We start from the raw sequence: 18,795 nt of genomic DNA, 5'->3' as shown, positions 1-18,795 counted from the left end.
CTTTTTTCTTCACCAGGTTAGGGAAGTCTCTGCCATTATTTCTTCAAACAGGTTCTCTATCCCTGTTCACTCTCTTCTCCTTCTGGTACCCCTATGATGCAGATGTTGTTATGCTTCCTGTAACAGAGATCCCTCACACTTTCCTTATTTCTCTTAATTCTCTTTTCCTTTTCATGTCCTGCCTGGGTACTTACTGTTATCTTATTCTCTGCTTCATCTGTCCTGGTATTGTTTACTTCTAATGTGTTCTTAATTTCAGATATTGTATTCTTCAGTTCTGACAGGTTCTTTTTCATGGTTTCTATGTCCTTTTTAATGCTTACTCTCTCTTTGTTTAATTTCTCACTGAGATCATCCATTCTTCTTTTAAGGTCCTTGAGCATCCTTATTACCATTGTTATAAACTCTGCATCTGGTATTTTCATGCTTCCATTTCATTTAATCATTTTTCTCAGGATTTCTCTTGTTCTTTTGTTTGAGGTGATTTTTTGTCTCCCCTTTTTGCCTCTGTGTATTAGGTAGATCTGCTATGACTCCCAAAATTATTATGATGGTTTTGTGATGAAGGTGTCTTGTTGGGTTCAGTGGTACAATCTCCCAGATCAGCTAAGCACTCCAGGAATGTTTCTTGTGAGTTATGTATTCCCTCCACCATTGTAGTTGAGGCTTGAATGTTTGGGGCATTTTAATGGGTGGAGATAATCCCTATTGAGGCAAATTCTACTTTGTGTGGTCAGCATCTGCACAGCAGCTCATATGCTGTGGTTAAGGTTGATCCTCACAGTCAGCTAGCCTAAGGGTCAGCCTCACACATGGACGGACCAACAGCAGTCAAGACTCAATTATGAATTCCAAGGTGGCTGCAGAGTAGGTAAAAGCTACACTCACCTGCTCCAAGCCCCAAACCATTTAAATTACAAACCAGCTAAATTATAAAGCACTCAACCTGAATAACCAACTGAAGGGTATCTGAACTGAAATATTGTAACCAAGGATTTACAAAAGAATCCATATAGAGACTGGGAAGAAGGGCAGAGATGCAAAAAGGGCTAGCCCCCTCTCTGCCCCCCTCCTCCAAAGTCCACAACCAGGTGTAACAGTTGAGAAGCCAGAGGGATATTGCAGCTGCAAAACTCCCTCCCCTGAGGAGTGTGGGATCTCAACCCCATGCAGGGATCCCCAACCTAGAGAAACAGAGATGAGAAGAAAAGACTACATAGCATCTGGTGGTGAAAATCAGTGGGGATTCAGCCCACCTTGGAGATCCAGATACCACCTTCCCAGGGACAAGAACTCCTATTGTTATAGCACAAGCCTGGGGAGTGCACTGCCCGGTTCCTGACTGCTGGAGAGGCCCCTCTGCCGTGCTTGGGTCCTGTGAAGAGGTCTACTGCCTGCACTCCGTAGTGCCCTTTGGTGCCCTCTTTTTCTGGGGAGGCTCTAGGAGGAAACTCAGAGACTAAACTGCGTGGCTTTGGAAAGGGGACTGGTCTCACCCACCTTGAGCATACAACCAGCAACCCCACCCCCACATGTTGATTCACTTGACTGACCCTGTCCTGGTGAGTTTAGCCACACAAGGGGACCAGAGTGCCATGCAGAGCTGGAATTTTTGGAGAGTGTTTCCTGAGGAAGCTTTTGTCCAGGAATCAGGCAGGTGGGAGCTGGGATATGTGGCTACATCGTGAGGGGGTCTTCTATCTCCTCTGCAAGCTCAGCCCACACTACCCCAGAAAAGGGAAGAAGTGCCTGCCCCCTTCCTACAGGCTTGTGGGCACCATCCCCAGTGGGAGACACAATGGATCTGTCCTGCCAAGCCCCAGGTACCCTGCCCCACTGAGTTCAGTTCTGTAGGGGAAGAGCTTCTCAGAGCTGGAACATTCAGAGTGTGAGTCCCTCATTGGCTATTATCTCAACTGAGATGAAGTGCTTAGCCCCCTCCTGCAGGCTGGGCCAGCATCATCCCCAATGAAAGACTTTAGATCTATTCTCCATGAGCCCAGGCTGAGCTTGTTTCTGCAGAGGGGATAGCTGGCTGTATTCAACCTGAACCTATAGCAAGCCGCACTAGGGTGAACTAGAGCTGGAGACTCTGGCAGAGACTGAGGGTTTTGATTTTGAAGCAGGGTCTGCTTTCCCCCATTGAGTGCCTGACTCCATGATTCCCAAGTATGGGACCCACTAGCCCTATCTTAGCTAGCCTGGGCTCATCCTACAGTCTCTCTTTGGAAGGCTCTGAAGGACTAGGCAACCTCAGGGAAAGGCGGAGTAGCTGGTAAGTGGAGGCAGAACTCAGGAACCCTTGATCCTTTTACAGATCTTCCCCCAGCTCTAAGCTGGAAGAAGCCAAACCTCAATAGGGTCTGGTGCCTGCTGAGATTGCGCTATGGATGTGCTGCTTATGAAGCTAATTGGGTCCTGCTATGATGTTTTCTGAAGTTCACCACTGGATGTGTTTGTTATGGGGCCTTTGGGAGGGATTCTGGTGCAGATCAATGTCAGACGTTGCCTCTGACTGGCCCTGGGCAACCTATTTGGAGCTACTAAGAAACCCACAGTTTGTAGCTGCCTTTGCTGGGCTCAGGTGTGAAGAGAAAAGACCTAGCTGCTAAATAAGGCCAGCTTCCACCAGCACCAAGCCTAGAGGAAGGTCAGCAAAAGGCCCAAATCACCCTGAGATCTGCCTGCACTCACTGGCTGCCTACTAAGCTCAGTCATTGAAGGAGCCTCTGGCAGTACATGAGTGGCATGAAGCAGGTTCTCAGTGAGTCACCAGGTAGGGGCAAGTGGTGTTCACCAGATTGATATAGGTTCAGACCCAATGACAGTGCTGGGGCTGAGGCCACTAAGCAAAACTTCCGGGACACACCAAAACTAGTTGTCACAGGCCTGATGCCTGTCGACCTTTGCAATGGGGCGGGGTCTCAGAGAGTTGTCAGGGTGAGGCCAGCAGAGTTTATCAGGCCCAAACAGAACAATATTTGGCCACGTGAAGGGAGAGCTCTACACCAGTGTGACATGCAAGAGAAATATGGGGCCTGTCCTAGAGTCACACAACTCAGTTTGTCTTGGATTCTGCCCAGACCTCATGGAGAGCCCAAGTTCAGCAGAGATGGGCTTCCAGGAATCTGGAGGGTAGGGCTAGTGGATCTCCTGTATGGGGCTGCCCTGGTCAAGCTTGTGGGAAAGTTAGGGGAATGGCACCCCACCCCAGAGCCACACAACTCAGTCACTGTCACACACTGAGTCTTCCCAGTCTCTAAACCCAGGGCCCAGGAAGCTGACTCCTCTGCAGGGCTTTCGCTCCACAGGGTGGGACAACAGGGAGTCAGAGGGTGGGGCTATTTTTTTACTCTAGGCTGATGCCATAAGGAGAGGAGTGCACCACCCAAGAAAGATGGCATCTGTGGTGTGGGAGAGTGACTCAGCACAGGGATCCTGGCAGTTGTCCCTTCAGCTCTCTCCCCAGAGCCACAAATCCCAGTGTGTCCTCACATGACTTTATTCTGCTCCACCCTCCTTCTGGCCAGAGCCCAGGGCGAGTGGCTATGAACAAAATTTTGTGCAATGGCCCTTTAAAAAACCACCTGGGTTTTTAGCTGATACCTGTCTCTCTCTGGCAGGCTTAATCCATGCTGATTTGTGTAGCCATATGTTGTACAGGCGCCTCTTCCTGGCTCTAGTGCTCTGGGCTGGGGAGCCCAGCATGGGGTTAAGACCACACTTCTCAGGGGAAACCTGTGCAGCTTAAGTATCCCGCCAGAATTTCAGCCATCACCCACGGGAGTGAGGCCAGCCCTTTTGGCATCTCTGCCCTTCTTACCAGTCTCAATGTGGCTCCTTCTGTAAATCCTTGGTTATGAGAAATCTGTTCAGCAAGTCTTGGTCAATTATTGAGGTTGATTGTTCTATACTTTAGTTGTAATTCCAGTTTGGTTCTGGGAGGAGGTCACTGTAACCACCACCTACTCCACTGTCATCTTGGATCCTCTCAATTAGGTTTTCATTTCAGAGTTGTATTTATTGGTTCCAGATTGTATATTTTATTCTTTCTTATAGATCTTAATTATTGGTGAAATTTTCCATTTTGTTCATTTTTTGATTTCTTGAAAATATATATAGGACTATTTTAAAGCTCTTTGTTTCCTAACTCCAATATATGGATAATCTATGTATCTGTTTTTATCATGCCCTTTGCTTGTCCTGTGACCATTTATTGTACATTAAGCATAATGTATAAAATAACTGTAGAACTTGCAGATGATATTGCTTTCCAGTAGAGATGGTTTTCTCTTTTCCCATTTAAGTTGAGGAACTGAATGGCATGAGTTAATCAGTTATTGAACTGGATCACAGCTGGATTACAGTTTTGGTGAGATTACCTCACCTCTGCTTCTTCCCTGTTTGGGGGGAATGGCCTTAATGGACTTTTAATTTAAAAACTAGATAGTCTCTATTCCTCAGCCATGAAATACTGAGGGAGTGTTAACTCTGTCTTTTAAATGTTCTGAGGCTCTCTTTAACCTGTACTAAGACATATTTTCAAAATTTAACATATTATCTTAAAGTAAAGACCAACCAGGTATTGGTGAGATTTTGTCTCCCAGTCACTTTTTAAGATCTATAGGAGACTTCATGAAGCCTTTTAGAAGTTTCTGGCCCGACCCTGCCCCAGCCCTGCCCCAGCCTCTCTTACCACCACAGAATTCATCAAATATCCCATGATAAAAATTGGCTGCCATGTACATAGGGCTTGTTTAGATTTTACACTAGCCTACATGAGTGTCTAAAGCTCTAATGGTTGACCTCTTCTCTAGTAGATGAACTTCTGCCTATGCCAAGCCAAAACTCAGTAGGACCCCAAACCAACAAATGCTTTCAAGGGATGAAAATAACTGGAGATCGCCCACTCACATAGGAAGGACCCTTTCCTCTCTGGAATTTAAACTTGTCTTGTTCTGATGTTTCCAGTGTCCTTAAAGATAGCATTTTTTTGTAATTTACCCCAATGTTTCTTGTTATTGAAGTGAAAATATTAGCCTGCAAGATCTGCTGCATTCAACTCAGAGAAAAAGTCTGAAGTAGATTTTTTTAAAGCATCTTTATTCTCCTTACAAAAAAATACCCAAAACAAAAATCTCCTAGAAAAGTTTAAAAAGAAGCAATGGAAAAAATAATACCAGTAAATATTGACCACAGTAAAGCAGCCAAATTTAAATTAAAGGATAAAACATTAAAAGAGATAGTCTACCTATTGATAAGCAACCCAACAGAAGGTATAATAAGTGTGAATATATATGTACCAAAACCCTGGCTGGTTTGGCTCAGTGGATTGAGCGTCGGCCTGCGAGCTAAGTGTCGCTGGTTCGATCTTCCAGTCAGGGCACATCAGAGAAGGAAAACTCTGACTCCAAAAAACCTCCGCTGCCTTGCGGTATACCTCTTCAGGGGAAAGGCTAAGGGAGTAAACCCTGACAGAAAATCCGGAGCCGGAGTCCCTAAGGCGTTTTGACGTTGTAGTCAACACCGGCAACTCCTGCGGCGCACCTGAAGCCAAGCTGTATTGACTCCGTCTTTCCCTTGGACCCTTCAGCTGCGAAGAGAGGGGGGGTCTGCTGCATGGGCAACAGCAGACCCTCCATATCACCCTGCCCAGGCTCTGTAGCTTCAGCTCCACTGGAGAGGACACTCCAGCGTCATCGCAAGATGTCGATTCAACACGGGAGGAGACAGATACCGTGTCACTCCCGAGTCGGACTGCACAGCCATTCTCGGCGGTGCAGATAGACTCTTAAGAAGCTACACCATCGTCTCTCGAGATGGACGGCTGCCGACGACGATATGTACCAAAAAACACTTTCTAGAAATATATATAAAGAAAAAATATTTAGATTCTCAAGGATTAACTGACAAATCAATAATTTCTCATTTAAAATCTATGATATTTTAATCCTCTCCTAGGTAATAACTAAATCTGGCAAAAAGACTAGTAAAGAATATATATCAGGAAACAATTAACAAGTTTGGTGTGGTGGTGGGGGATTGTGGGTATGTCACTGTATTCAACAAATTAAGGTTATACATTCCTTTCAAATTCAGGTACACATGAAATTTTTTTTTTAATTTTACACATAATAAGTCATAAGTGAAATCTCAGCAATATATAAATCTCCCTACCCCTTGACTTTCCCTCACCCAAGCGATGTTCTGTCTTCCCTTCCTACCTTACTAAATAGTGTGGTCAGTAGTCATAGTTCCTTTATATTCATCTTCAACTTTTTCTGGATTTCCACTTCATCAGTTATTTGACAAAACCATTAACCTAATGAAAGATATTTATATCCTTTCCCACATCTGAAAGTGTGCAGCTAAATATCTATAGAGAAAACATACAATCATGCTGACTAGTTTTATTTTTAATTCATAACTACATAAGGCAAATTGGCCTTAATTCTGTCAGATGATCATACCATATTCCCTAGTCTTTTCTTTCTCCCACTTACGGAGACAACTATTTTCACCTTTTTTTTCTTTAAATTTCTAGTGCCTCTTCTATTCTGTCTCAGATAGTGATTTTGCTTCCTACCTCAATGGGAAAATTAAAACAATGAGAACTTCCACAAACTCATAACAATATATATACCCAGTTACCAGCATTATCTACCATATTCTCTGCTTTCCCTTCAGTACTCCTGTCTAAGGCCAATTTGCCCAGCATTTCACAAACATAATTTCATTTACTCCTCCACTAATCCTATGAGGTTGGTGTTCAGGGTACCATTTCACAGTTGATGGCACAGGTTCAAAGTCACATCATTAAAGGGGAACTGTTGCAGCTCTGTGTGATCTATCCGCTTGTTACTCAAAAGGTGGCTCCACGGACCAGTAGCATCATCAACATCTGTGATGCTGTTAAATCTTCGTTTTAAGAATATGCTCAGGCGTTTCTTATGCCCTTTTGTACTTGAAAAACACTGCTGTATATACCATTATTTTCTTTCCCATGGACTTCCCACTGTAGTAATAGTGGTACCAATTATTTCAAAAATAAAACTGGTTCTTAGACTATGTTCTAGTAGCACTCCATCCTCCTCCCTGAGGAAGTGTCACTTAAAATGACAGGTCTTCCCAAGGTACTAATTCAAACCTTCCATAGATTTTATTCGTGTCTTGTGGTCTTGCAAATAAAACTTCTAATGGTATGATTGATTTGATTTGATTTGATTAAATTTGGACTCGTTAGGGTAGATACTTAGTGGTAGCCAGATCAAAGAATTTGGGGTTACAAGCCTTATGAGAGCCAATTCTATTTTAATCATTCACTTTATTAATTTCTCGTTTACTTAGAAGAGCTCCATTTAATTAAAAGCAGAGCCAAATACTGCAAATTTGATCTTGGGATATGGACTTATTTTAAGGCGTAGTGGTGAATATTGAGAATCCACCCATGGAAGAGGTTTGAGAGCCTATAACTTATTTTTTTTATATAAAGGCATAAAATTCTAGTTTCTTTGTTGAGTAAAGAAGAATAACTTACAGTAAACATTCTGATGGAAAGGCTTTGGTGAAAGGGTGGGGAACTGACCCTGCGTCACTGGGACTTCTGCCAGCACTTGACCCATTACAGCACATTGGCTGCAGCCCACAGCACCCTCCATGTGCCATTTATGCCAAGAGAAAAACACAGTGAGCTCTTACAAGTTTTCTCTCACTACGGCTGACCCCTCCACCCACACTTTGAAAGAAACATATGTATTTCATATAAATCATAGGTAACAAGGACCTCACCAAAATGTGAATTCTTTACCACTTTGATTTCATTATTTCAGGGTTTTGAATTTCTTCATTAACAGTACTCTGCTTTATTCCTCTACAGTAACAGGTACCTAACTATACATTCCTTGGCTTCCGTTTTCTCCATCATTTTTGTAGTGGTAGGGTTGATCCATTTCTGTTTCATTTTCAAAATTTATGATAATTTGAAATAATTGAGCTCATTATCAATTTTATGACTTAAAGGGTAAAGCCACATCACTCACATAATTTGTTTAGCAACTGTAGTACTTAAATGAACTTATAATTACCCACCAATTATTTCAATCATCCTCAAAGATTTGAGTTCAGTCCATTATTTCTTGACAAACACATAGTAACAATCTGCTTACACTAGGATAACCACTCCATCATAACTTCCTTTGCTCTTTTTCATCTTCATATTCTTAGGACATTTCCTTAGGTAACCTTTTGCTGCAACCAGGGTGGTCTTTTCAAGGTCCTGCCCACATGCCTTGTTACCCAATCTCACCCCCATGTACACACCACTGGCCTAATTATTTTTCCATGTCTGAAGTCCCACAAATCTGATCAGGTTTTATTTTTTTAAGTATATTTTATTGATTATACTGTTACAGTTGTCCCAATTTGTTTTCTCTTTGCTCCCCTCCACACAATACCCCTCTCCCCTCCAGCAATTCCACCCCCCTTAGTTCATGATCATGGGTCATGCACATAAATTCTTTAGCTTTACCCTTTCCTGTACTATTCTTAACATCCTCCTGTCTATTTTGTTCCTACCAATTATGCTTCTTAATCCCTGCACTACTTCCCCATTTCTCCCCCTTCCCCCTCTCAGCCGATAACCCTCTAAATGATCCCTATACCTATGATTCTGTTCCTTTTCTGGTTGTTTGCTTAGTTTGTTTTTGTTTTTATTTTATATATTCTGTTATTGATAGTTTTGGGTACAAGACCCCTGGATAGCGAGGGGAACTCTGCTCCGGTGGTGAAGAGAAACTTCCGCAGAGCCGTGGGGAGCTTTTGCATGCTTTATTGGTGCAGCATGGCCAAGAGTGCTGGTGGTACACTCTTGCACCTACTCTACAGTGTCACGGGTTTATATACACTTGTTACACAAAGGTGGCTACTAGCCCAGAATGACATCAGTCACTGGAAGTAGTTACATCAGTGGTTATACAGTAGCTGCTGTGTCAGCTACCGGAACTCAGCTGCTGACTCAGTTATCTGGAGGTCATTCTCTGGAAGTTGACCCAACTCCATCCTGGACTCTGAAACATTGGGCACATACAACCAGGGCCTTCCCCTGACAATTGTTGTGAGTTTGTTGTCATTTTAATGTTCATAGCTTTGATCTTCTTTTTATTAAATAAGTCCCTGTAACATTTCATTTAATAATGGCTTGGTGATGATGAAATCCTTTAGCTTTACCTTGTCTGGGAAGCACTTTATCTGTCCTTCCATTCTAAATGATGGCTTTGCTGGATAGAGAAGTATTCAAAGTGATGAAAAGCAAGGACCTACAACCAAGACTACTCTATCCAGCAAAGCTGATCAGGTTGTAAATGAGCCTTCTCTGACAGCCCCAGCCCATGAACAATCTGTCTCATCCTGAAAGTTTTACTCCTGATACAAGCTATTTGCCTCTCTCTCATAATAACATTGTGATAGATGTAGAATTGTTCACAAGCATTACCTGTGTATAGTTTATCAACCTATCTAATTATAATTGACTCTTGAAGCCAGAAACTATATCTTTTACTTCTTTTGAACCTTGTGGTGTTTTTCAGATAGACTGCAAGAAATGTTTCTTGAAGGAATGTGTGAATAAATGAATAAATGGAAAATAGAAGAGTTAGACACAGGAATCATACTCATGGATTTTTTCCCACTGATTAGTGGATTAATTTAATCTATTCCCTCATGCCTTAATTCTTTTATTTTAAAATAAGGATATAATTTGAACATAAATTTGAACAATGTTTAAAAATCTCACCTTTTCAAATGAGGAGATTGAGACTAAATTGGGAAGTGGGTTGCTAGAGATTACATATATAGTTTGTGGCAAATTGAACTAGAAGTTAGATTCCTGAATCCTAATACTGTGCTCTTTCAAAGGGCAGTGCTTTGCGATGGACACACCAGGTTAACAGTAGTGGTATCTTAACCATCTTAACCATCAGGCCATTTCAAGAAAGGAATAAATAAAAGATTAGATGAAGAACACAAGTCAATTAATATTACATATCACATGCTTAGATCCTTTCTTTAAAATAACAAGCAATATATATATTTAATTATGTATATGCCAATCTCTTTTCTGTAAGGATTTTAGTAGCTTTACATAAATGTGTTCACTACGGCTACATAAAACAGCATATCAAATAAGCAAATCAGGAAAAGAGGGCTAGACAAAAAAATGAGATAGAAAAGGAAAAGTCTGAAATGATTTTACAATGTAAAATCTTATGGAGAAATATTTCACTTTTGCTAGATTTCACTCTCAAATATAGTTGGCTCTAAGGTTTCTATCCACCAAAAAAAAAAAAAAAAAAAAAGGAAATGACAGTGTCACATAACTAAGCAGTATTCATAAGATAAAAGCAAACCATTTGTGCACATGAAGTACTCTATTCCTTATACTAAGACTAGATAGTATTTTTCCTGTTAATCTCTCTATCATTCAGGATAGGCTATATTATTATCCTGTAGTAACTTCGGCAAAATTTTAGTGGGTTAAAGGTTTATTTTTCACTCACACCATGCATATCCACTGCATGCAGGCTAGAATCTCTATTAGTGTAGTAACTCAGACATCCACACCAAAGAAGATGCCATCTCGTTCACAGGAATCACTACAGCAGAGGGAAGTGGACTCAATGAACTGGGCATTGGCTCTTAAATCTCCATCTCAAAAAATATAAACAAAACATTAGTTCAACTCAAATTTTATCGTTTTATTGCCCAGAGTAAGCCACATGGCCATACTTATCTTCAGTCCTACCATGTGCCTTGGAAGGATGAAAAGGTGAATATTTTTGAACAGCCCAGTTGATTACCACACTCTCCCTAGGGAAGCTCTGTATAATGTAATGACTATGTTGACATAGCAAATGCAGCCAAAGTTGAGTTTATAACATTGCACTATATTGACCAAAGGCATAAAGATAAAGCACAATATGGTAAAAATGGGTCTACAAGTGGCCAGGAAAATTCAGTGCTAATGCATAGCTCTTAGCTGGTCTACCTTAACTAAAGACTATGTCATGCTAGGTGGGAGGAGGGCTGGGGAGATGGGTGAAAAAGGAAAAGGGATTTGGAAGTACAAATTGGCAGTTACAGAATAGTCATGGGAATGTAAAGTACGGTATAGGAAATATAGTCAGTAATATTCTAACAACTATGTGTGGTGTCAGATGGGTATCAGATTTATTGGAATAATCACTTAGTAAGTTATATAATGTCTAATTATTGAGGTGTGCACCTGAAATGAATATAATATTGTATGTCAACTATAATTAAAAATTTTTAAATTCTTTTTAAAAAGAGTATGTCTCAGATTTTTCTAAAGGAATAGATAAAACTTAATCAATTCTCAATATTTTCAATATTCTTTTCTCAACAAAGCTTTTATAAGTATAATGTAATGGTGAATTGGAATTTATATTCCTTAATAAATAATATTAATAGCAATATTGACTAACATAACCTTTATGATGACCAGGCACTATGATTTGCATATATGATTTCATTTTATCCAGTTAACAAGTATGTAATATAATTATTATCATCTTCAAGTTATATTTGAAGAACTGAAGTATAAAGAAATTAATTTTCCCAAGGTCACTTTGTCTACAAATTGCAGAACTGGCATTTAAATCTGTGTCCATCTGACTCCAAGGTCCACGTGCTTAACTAATACACTACTCTGCTTCAGGAATGCAGATTAAATTCACAGGTGTGTGCTTGAAACTATTGATCCAGTTGGAATTAAATCTACTCTTCAAGTGAATAGGACAGGAGAAGACCTTGCCTGGATGACAACCCTCCAAAACTCTGAGTGGAATGGTCTTACAAGGCACCTGCAGGGAGAGCTTAAATACTTCTAGAGCAATTTTTAAAGGAAGATCAAAGTCTCAAAATCCTCTGCTACTGGTGAAACCTCTACCATGAGTATAGCTGTGATCTTTTTCAAAGAAAAACAGAAGCCACAGTTCAGAAAATAGAACAATATTTACAGAATAGTACATATATAATATTGCCCCAATAAATATGAAACATCTTATCAAAGTAATTGTAGAGGATATAAAAACACAGCAACAGAATAAAAAGGATCTTTTAAAAATAGTGACACAATATGCATTACTGTCTTTATTTTTTTAAATCTTGGATCTAAAACCTAAACTATTAGTCATAGCAGAATAGTTTAAAAGTTGACAGTGAGCTGCCTTGGCCAGTGTGGCTCAGTTGGGTGGAGCATCACCTTGTAGATTGAAGGTCATGGGTTAAATTTCTCATCAGGGCACATGCCCAAGTTGTGGGTTTGATTCCCCAGTTGGGGTATGCATGAGAAGGCAGGCCATCAAAGTTTCTCTCTCTCTCTCTCTCTCTCTCTCCCCTCTCTCTCTCTCTCTCTCTCTCTCTTATTCTACTCCCTCTTATCCTCTCTCTAAAAGCAAAAAAAAAAAAAAAAAGAAATGTTTACAGGTGAGGACACAAATTAATTAATAAAATAAAAATAAAAGCTGTTGGAGGAAAGGATGGATGGGGTACTGGGTGAAAAAGTGAAGACATTAAGTAGAAGAAAAAAAAAACAAAACAGAGACTTCTGGCCAAGATGGAGGCCTACACTAACATGCTCTGTCTCCCTCCACAACTAAGAAGGAATACAACTACCGCAAAATCAGAAATAACCAGAAGTTCCAGAAAATAAATGGAAGTCCAACATATGAAGTTATAAAGGAGTAGTGCTCATCCAGACGGGTAGGAGGGGAGAAGCTGGGATGGAGAAGTCAAGTTGTGCTGGCAGTGGCAGCAGCAGCGACAGTGGCAGGACAATGGTAAGCACAAACACCTGTATTTAAGGGGAGGCAAGAAGCACCTGCAGAGCACCCCAAGCTGTAGGCGAGACCTGTCAGCTTGCGATTCCAATGCTGGGGAAGGCAGACCCCCCCATTGCCTTGGACTGTGAGGCCCAGAGGGAGTGGGGATGAAGGAGGAGGCTCCCGGTCTCTCAGCAGAGAGTGAATAGCAGGAATCCATCTTGGACTCCCACCCCCACACAAACGCCACAGCGTGGTGAGAAGGGTCCCCTGGTTGTGACGCCCTCTATAGCATAGGAGGTGTGACAGCCCCAACAAGGAAGCAAAGGTAAACACAAAACTGTCAGGATGGCACAGATCATGATAGAAATCCCAAATGCACAGCTGACCAGACAGCAAATATCTAATCTAACAGATCAGCAGATAGGAAATCTTTCTGAGGCACAGTTCAGAGCTTTGGTAATATGAATGCTTACAGATCTAACAACAGATCTTAAACAAGACAGGGAAGGAATGAAGGCTAGTCCTGCTGAAATAAGTGAAACACATACAAAACAAGTGGTGAGGGAAAGAAAACCAAGGATCAAATCAACAAATCAGAACATAGGGAAGGAACAGTCAACCAGTGCAGAAAGAGGAAATGAAAAGTGAGGAAAATGAGGAGAGGCTCAGAAACCTATGGGACAGCTATAAGCGGGCCAACATCCATATCATAGGGTTGACAGAAGGTGAAGAGGAACTAGAAATTGAAAAATTATGTGAAAAAATAATGAAGCAGAACTTCTCTAACTTAGGGAAGGAAGTAGACTTACAGGTCCAGAAAGCACAGAGAGTTCCAAAAAAACTGGACCCAGGGAGAACCACACCAAGACACATTATAATCAAAATGTCAAAAATTAAAGATAAAGAGAGAATCTTAAAAGCAGCAAGACAGAAGTAGAGAATTACACACAAAGGGGTCCCAATAAGACTATCAGCTGATTTCTCAAAAGAAACTCTGCAGGCAAGAAGGGACTGGCAAGAAATATTCAAAGTAATGAAAAGCAAAAACCTACCACCACGATTACTCTATCCAGCGAAGCTGTCATTCAGAATAGAAGGGCAGAGAAAGTGCTTCCAGGACAAAGTAAAACTGAAGGGGTTCATCAGATCCAAACCGCTGTCATATGAAATGTTAAAGGGACTTGTTTAGGAGTAAAAAGATCAAACTGTGAACATTAAAATGAAAACTGTATCACAACAACGAACAACAGAAGCTAGGGAACTGAAACAAAGGCAAACTAAGTAGGCAACGAGAGTGGGAAAAGAATTATAGGTATGGGGAACATAATGGAGGGAGGTCAGTAGGGAGGGGGAAGAGGGGAAAGGGAGGGAGATAGTACAGGAATTAAGAAGCATAGTAGGAGGGAGTGGAGTAGACAAGAAAATGTTGAGAAGAACTATATGCACAACCAATGGGCATGGACTAAGGTGGGAGGACAACTGGAGGGAAGGTGGTCAGTGAGTAGAGGGGAACAAAGGGAGAAGAAATCGGGACAACTGTAACAGCACAATCAATAACGCATTTAAAAAAAATAAACACTCACAGACACAGACAACAGTTTGGTGATTACCAGAGGGAAAAGAGGGTGGGGCCAGTAGAAGAAGATAAAGGGGGTATAAATGGGGACAAGGTGTGTTATAGAATTGTACACTTGAAAGCTATATAATTTTATTAACCAATGTCACCCTAATAAATTTTTAAAATAAATAAATAAAAGTCATCTTTATACCACAGTTTCTTAATACCATAGTTTCCTTATACTTTGAGTGATAAAATGAACATAAGGGCAATCTGGAAAATGTGATTAAATAAGTCAATAAGCGAGAAACAAAAAAAAAGGTTTTTCAGTTCTTGGCAATTCCCAATTGATCTGCAATTGCAAGGACCCCTGTGTGTGTGTGTGTGTGTGTACACATAGCACAATTTCTATATAAATTCATTCATTGACAATCTTTTAGGTTGTTTCTATATCTTGGCTACTGTGAATAATGCAGGTATCTCTTTGAGATAATGATTTCACTTCCTTTGAGTATAAATCCAGAAGAGAGATTGCTGGATTATATGGATTATATGGTACTTTTTTCTATTTCTGTGAGAAATGCCATTTGAACTTTGATTTAAAAATTATATTGAACCTGTATATTACTTTATTTAATATGGACATTTTAAAAAATAATCTTTTTTGCAACTCATAACCATGAAATATTTTTGTATTTATTTGTGTCTTCTTCAATTTCTTTTAACAATGTTTTATAGTTTTCAGTCTACAGATCTTTCACCTACATGGTTAAATGTATTCCTAAGTATTTTATTCTTCTGATGCTATTGTGTGAATGTTTTCTTCATTTTCTCTTTAAATAGATTGTTGATCTTGTAAAAAAAAAACAAAACATACAACTGATCTTTTTGAAGATTTTATTTATTCTTAGAGAGGTAAGAGGAGAGAGAAAGGGAGTGAAATATCAATGTGAGAGAGAAACATCAATTGGTTGCCTCTGCACCCCCACTGGGGACTGAATCAGAAACCCAGGCATGTGCCCTGACCAGGAATCAAACCAGCAACCATTCACTTTGTGGGAAAAAGCCCAGCCAACTGAGCCACACCAGTCAGGGCTAAAACAGTTGATGTTTTATGTTGATTTTTTTATCTTGCAACTTTCCTAAATTCATTCAGTTCTAACAGTTTTATTAATGATGTCTTTGGGATTTTCTAGATATAAAATTATGTCACCTGCAAAAAGAAATAATTTCACTTTTTTATTTCTAATTTTGATGCCTTTTATTTCTTTTTCTTATCTGATTGCTCTTGCTAGTACTTCCAGTACTATGTCAATAGAAGTGAAAACAGTGGACATCCTTGCATTGTACTGAATTTAAGAGGAAACGTTTTCAGTGTTTCCTCATTGACTATGATGTGCACTGTGGGCTCTTCACAAACAACCTTTATTGTGTTCAGGACATTTCCTTCTATACCTATTTTATGAAGAGTTTTTATTATGAATGAATGTTGAATTTTGTCAAATGCTTTTTCTGCATCTATTGAGAAAAATCATGTGACTTTTATTTTTCATTCTGTTAATCACATTGATTGCTTTACATATGTAAAATCAACCTTGCATCCCAGATATAAATGATACTTGGTTCTGGTGTATAATATTTTTGCTGGATTGTTCAATTTGATTTGCTTTGGGAGCAAATTGCCTTATGGTTTTCTTTTCTTGTGGTGTCTTTGTCTGGCTTCAATATCAAGGTAATGCTGGCCTCATAAAATGAGTTTGAAAGAGTTTCCTCTGCTTATATTTTTTGTAAGAGTTTTTAAAGGATTGGTGTTAATTCTTCATTAATTGGTAAAATTCAGTCAATACACTATCTGGTTCTGGGCTTTTTTTTATTGGGATATTTTTTATTATCACTTTAACTTCCTTATTTGTTATTAGTCTGTTTAGACTATCTTTTTCTTCATGATTCAGCCTTGGTAGATTGTAAGTTTCTAGCAAGTTATCCATTTTTCCTAGGTTATTTAATTTGTTGGTGTATAATTGTTCATGTAAGTCTCTTATGGCCCGTTGTATTTCTGTTGCATCAGTTGTAACATCTCTTTTATTTCTGATTTTGAGTCATCCCTCTTTATGGGGAATCTAGATAAGGTTTGTTTATTTTATTTTATTTTTTAATAAACCAACTTTAGTTTCATTGATCTTTTCTATTGTATTTTAAATATCTATTTCATTTATTTTTGCTCTAATCAGAGCAATATGTTCTAATTTTTGTTTCAGGACTCATTTAGTAGTTGATTTTATTAATGTTTTCTATTCTACAGGAAAAAGTTAAAATGGGTCCAATTTTCTTCAACAGCACCTTTAATCAAGCCAAGTTTAAAAGCAACACATTTTTAATGTTTGGTGATACAGAGCCTTAGTTCATAAATACACCACTTCATTACTTCAGATATTTAGACTTACCTCTTCATGCAAAAACCATAAAAATACTTTAAAATTAATCACTCATGTCTTAGATCTATAGCTTGTCTGAGCAATTATTTAGTTCTTGAAGACACAGATATACATAGTAAAATGTAGTGGAATAAAGTAACTTCTAAAACATGCCAAGATAAATGCCCAAATCAATTGATATGAAAGTAAGATTTTTACTGTGGTTATAACAGACATGAAGTAGAGGTTCTTTTATTATTAATATTATGTTTATTCATAGAAACCAGAAATTAACATCACCTAGATATGTATTTAAGAATGATTCAAAATTGAGCAAGTTTTGTTTTTAATTATTCCTCCTGAAGATAATATTTTTATTAGTTTCAATTTTTATCTTTTTAGTGTTTCTTTATACAGATGAAGGCAAGTGCAATAGATATTCTTACTAGATATTTTTATATTCTCTCTTTTATACTAAAGTAGCATACCATATATAGTGAATTAAATAATATATTGTGCACACTGTTTTGCACCTTGCTTTTATCATTTAATGATATGACCTTTAGATCTCCTTATATCAATATGAGCATTTTCCTCATTACCTTTTACAACTACATAGTATTCCTTCAAATGGGGATGCTTCGGTTTATTCAACCACAACTTGACTGCTAAATACATGAATTGCTGATGATCTCTAAATTTTCAAATTGTGCCACATATCAATAAACTCATACATATGTTTTTTAATACTTATGTAGGAGGTTGTGCAGGATATATTCTCAGGAGAGAAATTGCTGGGTCAAAGGGAAAATGTGTATTTTTGGTAGATATTGCCAGATTCCTCTTCATATGGGGTTATATGCTTTTGAGAAAGTTTTAAATAAAAGGTAACTCCAACTCAATCTAACTTTGGTTCCACTCAAAATTTTAAAATGCAGATTCCTTGCTGACCAATTCTTTAATCTCTGCCAGAGATAGATCCCCACTTGCCTCTACTATGTTAGACTAAAATTTAATATTTTAATATCTAATGTCAAAAATCACTCCAACTTACTTTCCACAACTCCTCAAAGGTTTCTTATCAACATCATTCGTCGGCAGCCGTCCATCTCGAGAGACGATGGTGTAGCTTCTTAAGAGTCTATCTGCACCGCCGAGAATGGCTGTGCAGTCCGACTCGGGAGTGACACGTTATCTGTCTCCTCCCGTGTTGATGACGCTGGAGTGTCCTCTCCAGTGAAGCTGAAGCTACAGAGCCTGGGCAGGGTGATATGGAGGGTCTGCTGTTGCCCATGCAGCAGACCCCCCCTCTCTTCGCAGCTGAAGGGTCCAAGGGAAAGACGGAGTCAATACAGCTTGGCTTCAGGTGCGCCGCAGGAGTTGCCGGTGTTGACTACAACGTCGAACCGCCTTAGGGACTCCGGCTCCGGATTTTCTGTCGGGGTTTACTCCCTTAGCCTTTCCCCTGAAGAGGTGTGCCGCAAGGCAGCGGAGGTTTTTTGGAGTCAGAGTTTTCCTTCTCTGATGTGCCCTGACTGGAAGATCGAACCAGCGACACTTAGCTCGCAGGCCGACGCTCAATCCACTGAGCCAAACCAGCCAGGGCTAGTATCAACATCATAACCTCTAGAATTAATCTACCTGGTAACTTTTGAAAATAATCAGTGCCAGAATTTAGCATAAACCTCTTATATCACTTGTTTTCTCTGCTTTGTGTTAAGACATCTTAATAACTAGCTTTTAGGATGATTGACAGAGCTAATTTAATCATACAGTTCTTCTTTAAGACATAACAAGATTTCCTAGATAATCTCATAAGTACTCAAGTGGTTGCAAGGAAAAATTACCAGATATGGGTATGTTGTCAGTATATGGAAAAGGTGGACCCTAACATGCAGAGGACCACACCTTCTATTGCATTTAACTAGAGGGTCATGGAAAGAGCTCTGGAAGCAGAAGCAAAATACCTAGTCCTGTGTCCTCT

The 18,795-nt window shown here is 39.6% G+C and overlaps 1 protein-coding gene across 1 annotated transcript in view; it reads left to right on the top strand.

The window, feature by feature from the left end:
- The window catches only part of FAM227B (family with sequence similarity 227 member B), a 194,036-nt gene that overhangs the window by 140,588 nt on the left and 34,653 nt on the right, over positions 1-18,795 (top strand). The window lies entirely within an intron of this gene.

This window comes from Furipterus horrens, unplaced genomic scaffold (assembly GCF_987537825.1).
Source record: "Furipterus horrens unplaced genomic scaffold, mFurHor1.1.pri manual_scaffold_3, whole genome shotgun sequence".
Lineage (NCBI taxonomy): Eukaryota > Metazoa > Chordata > Mammalia > Chiroptera > Furipteridae > Furipterus > Furipterus horrens.
Note: the sequence above shows the minus strand (reverse complement) of the source record. Positions and strands in the feature narration are given on the sequence as shown.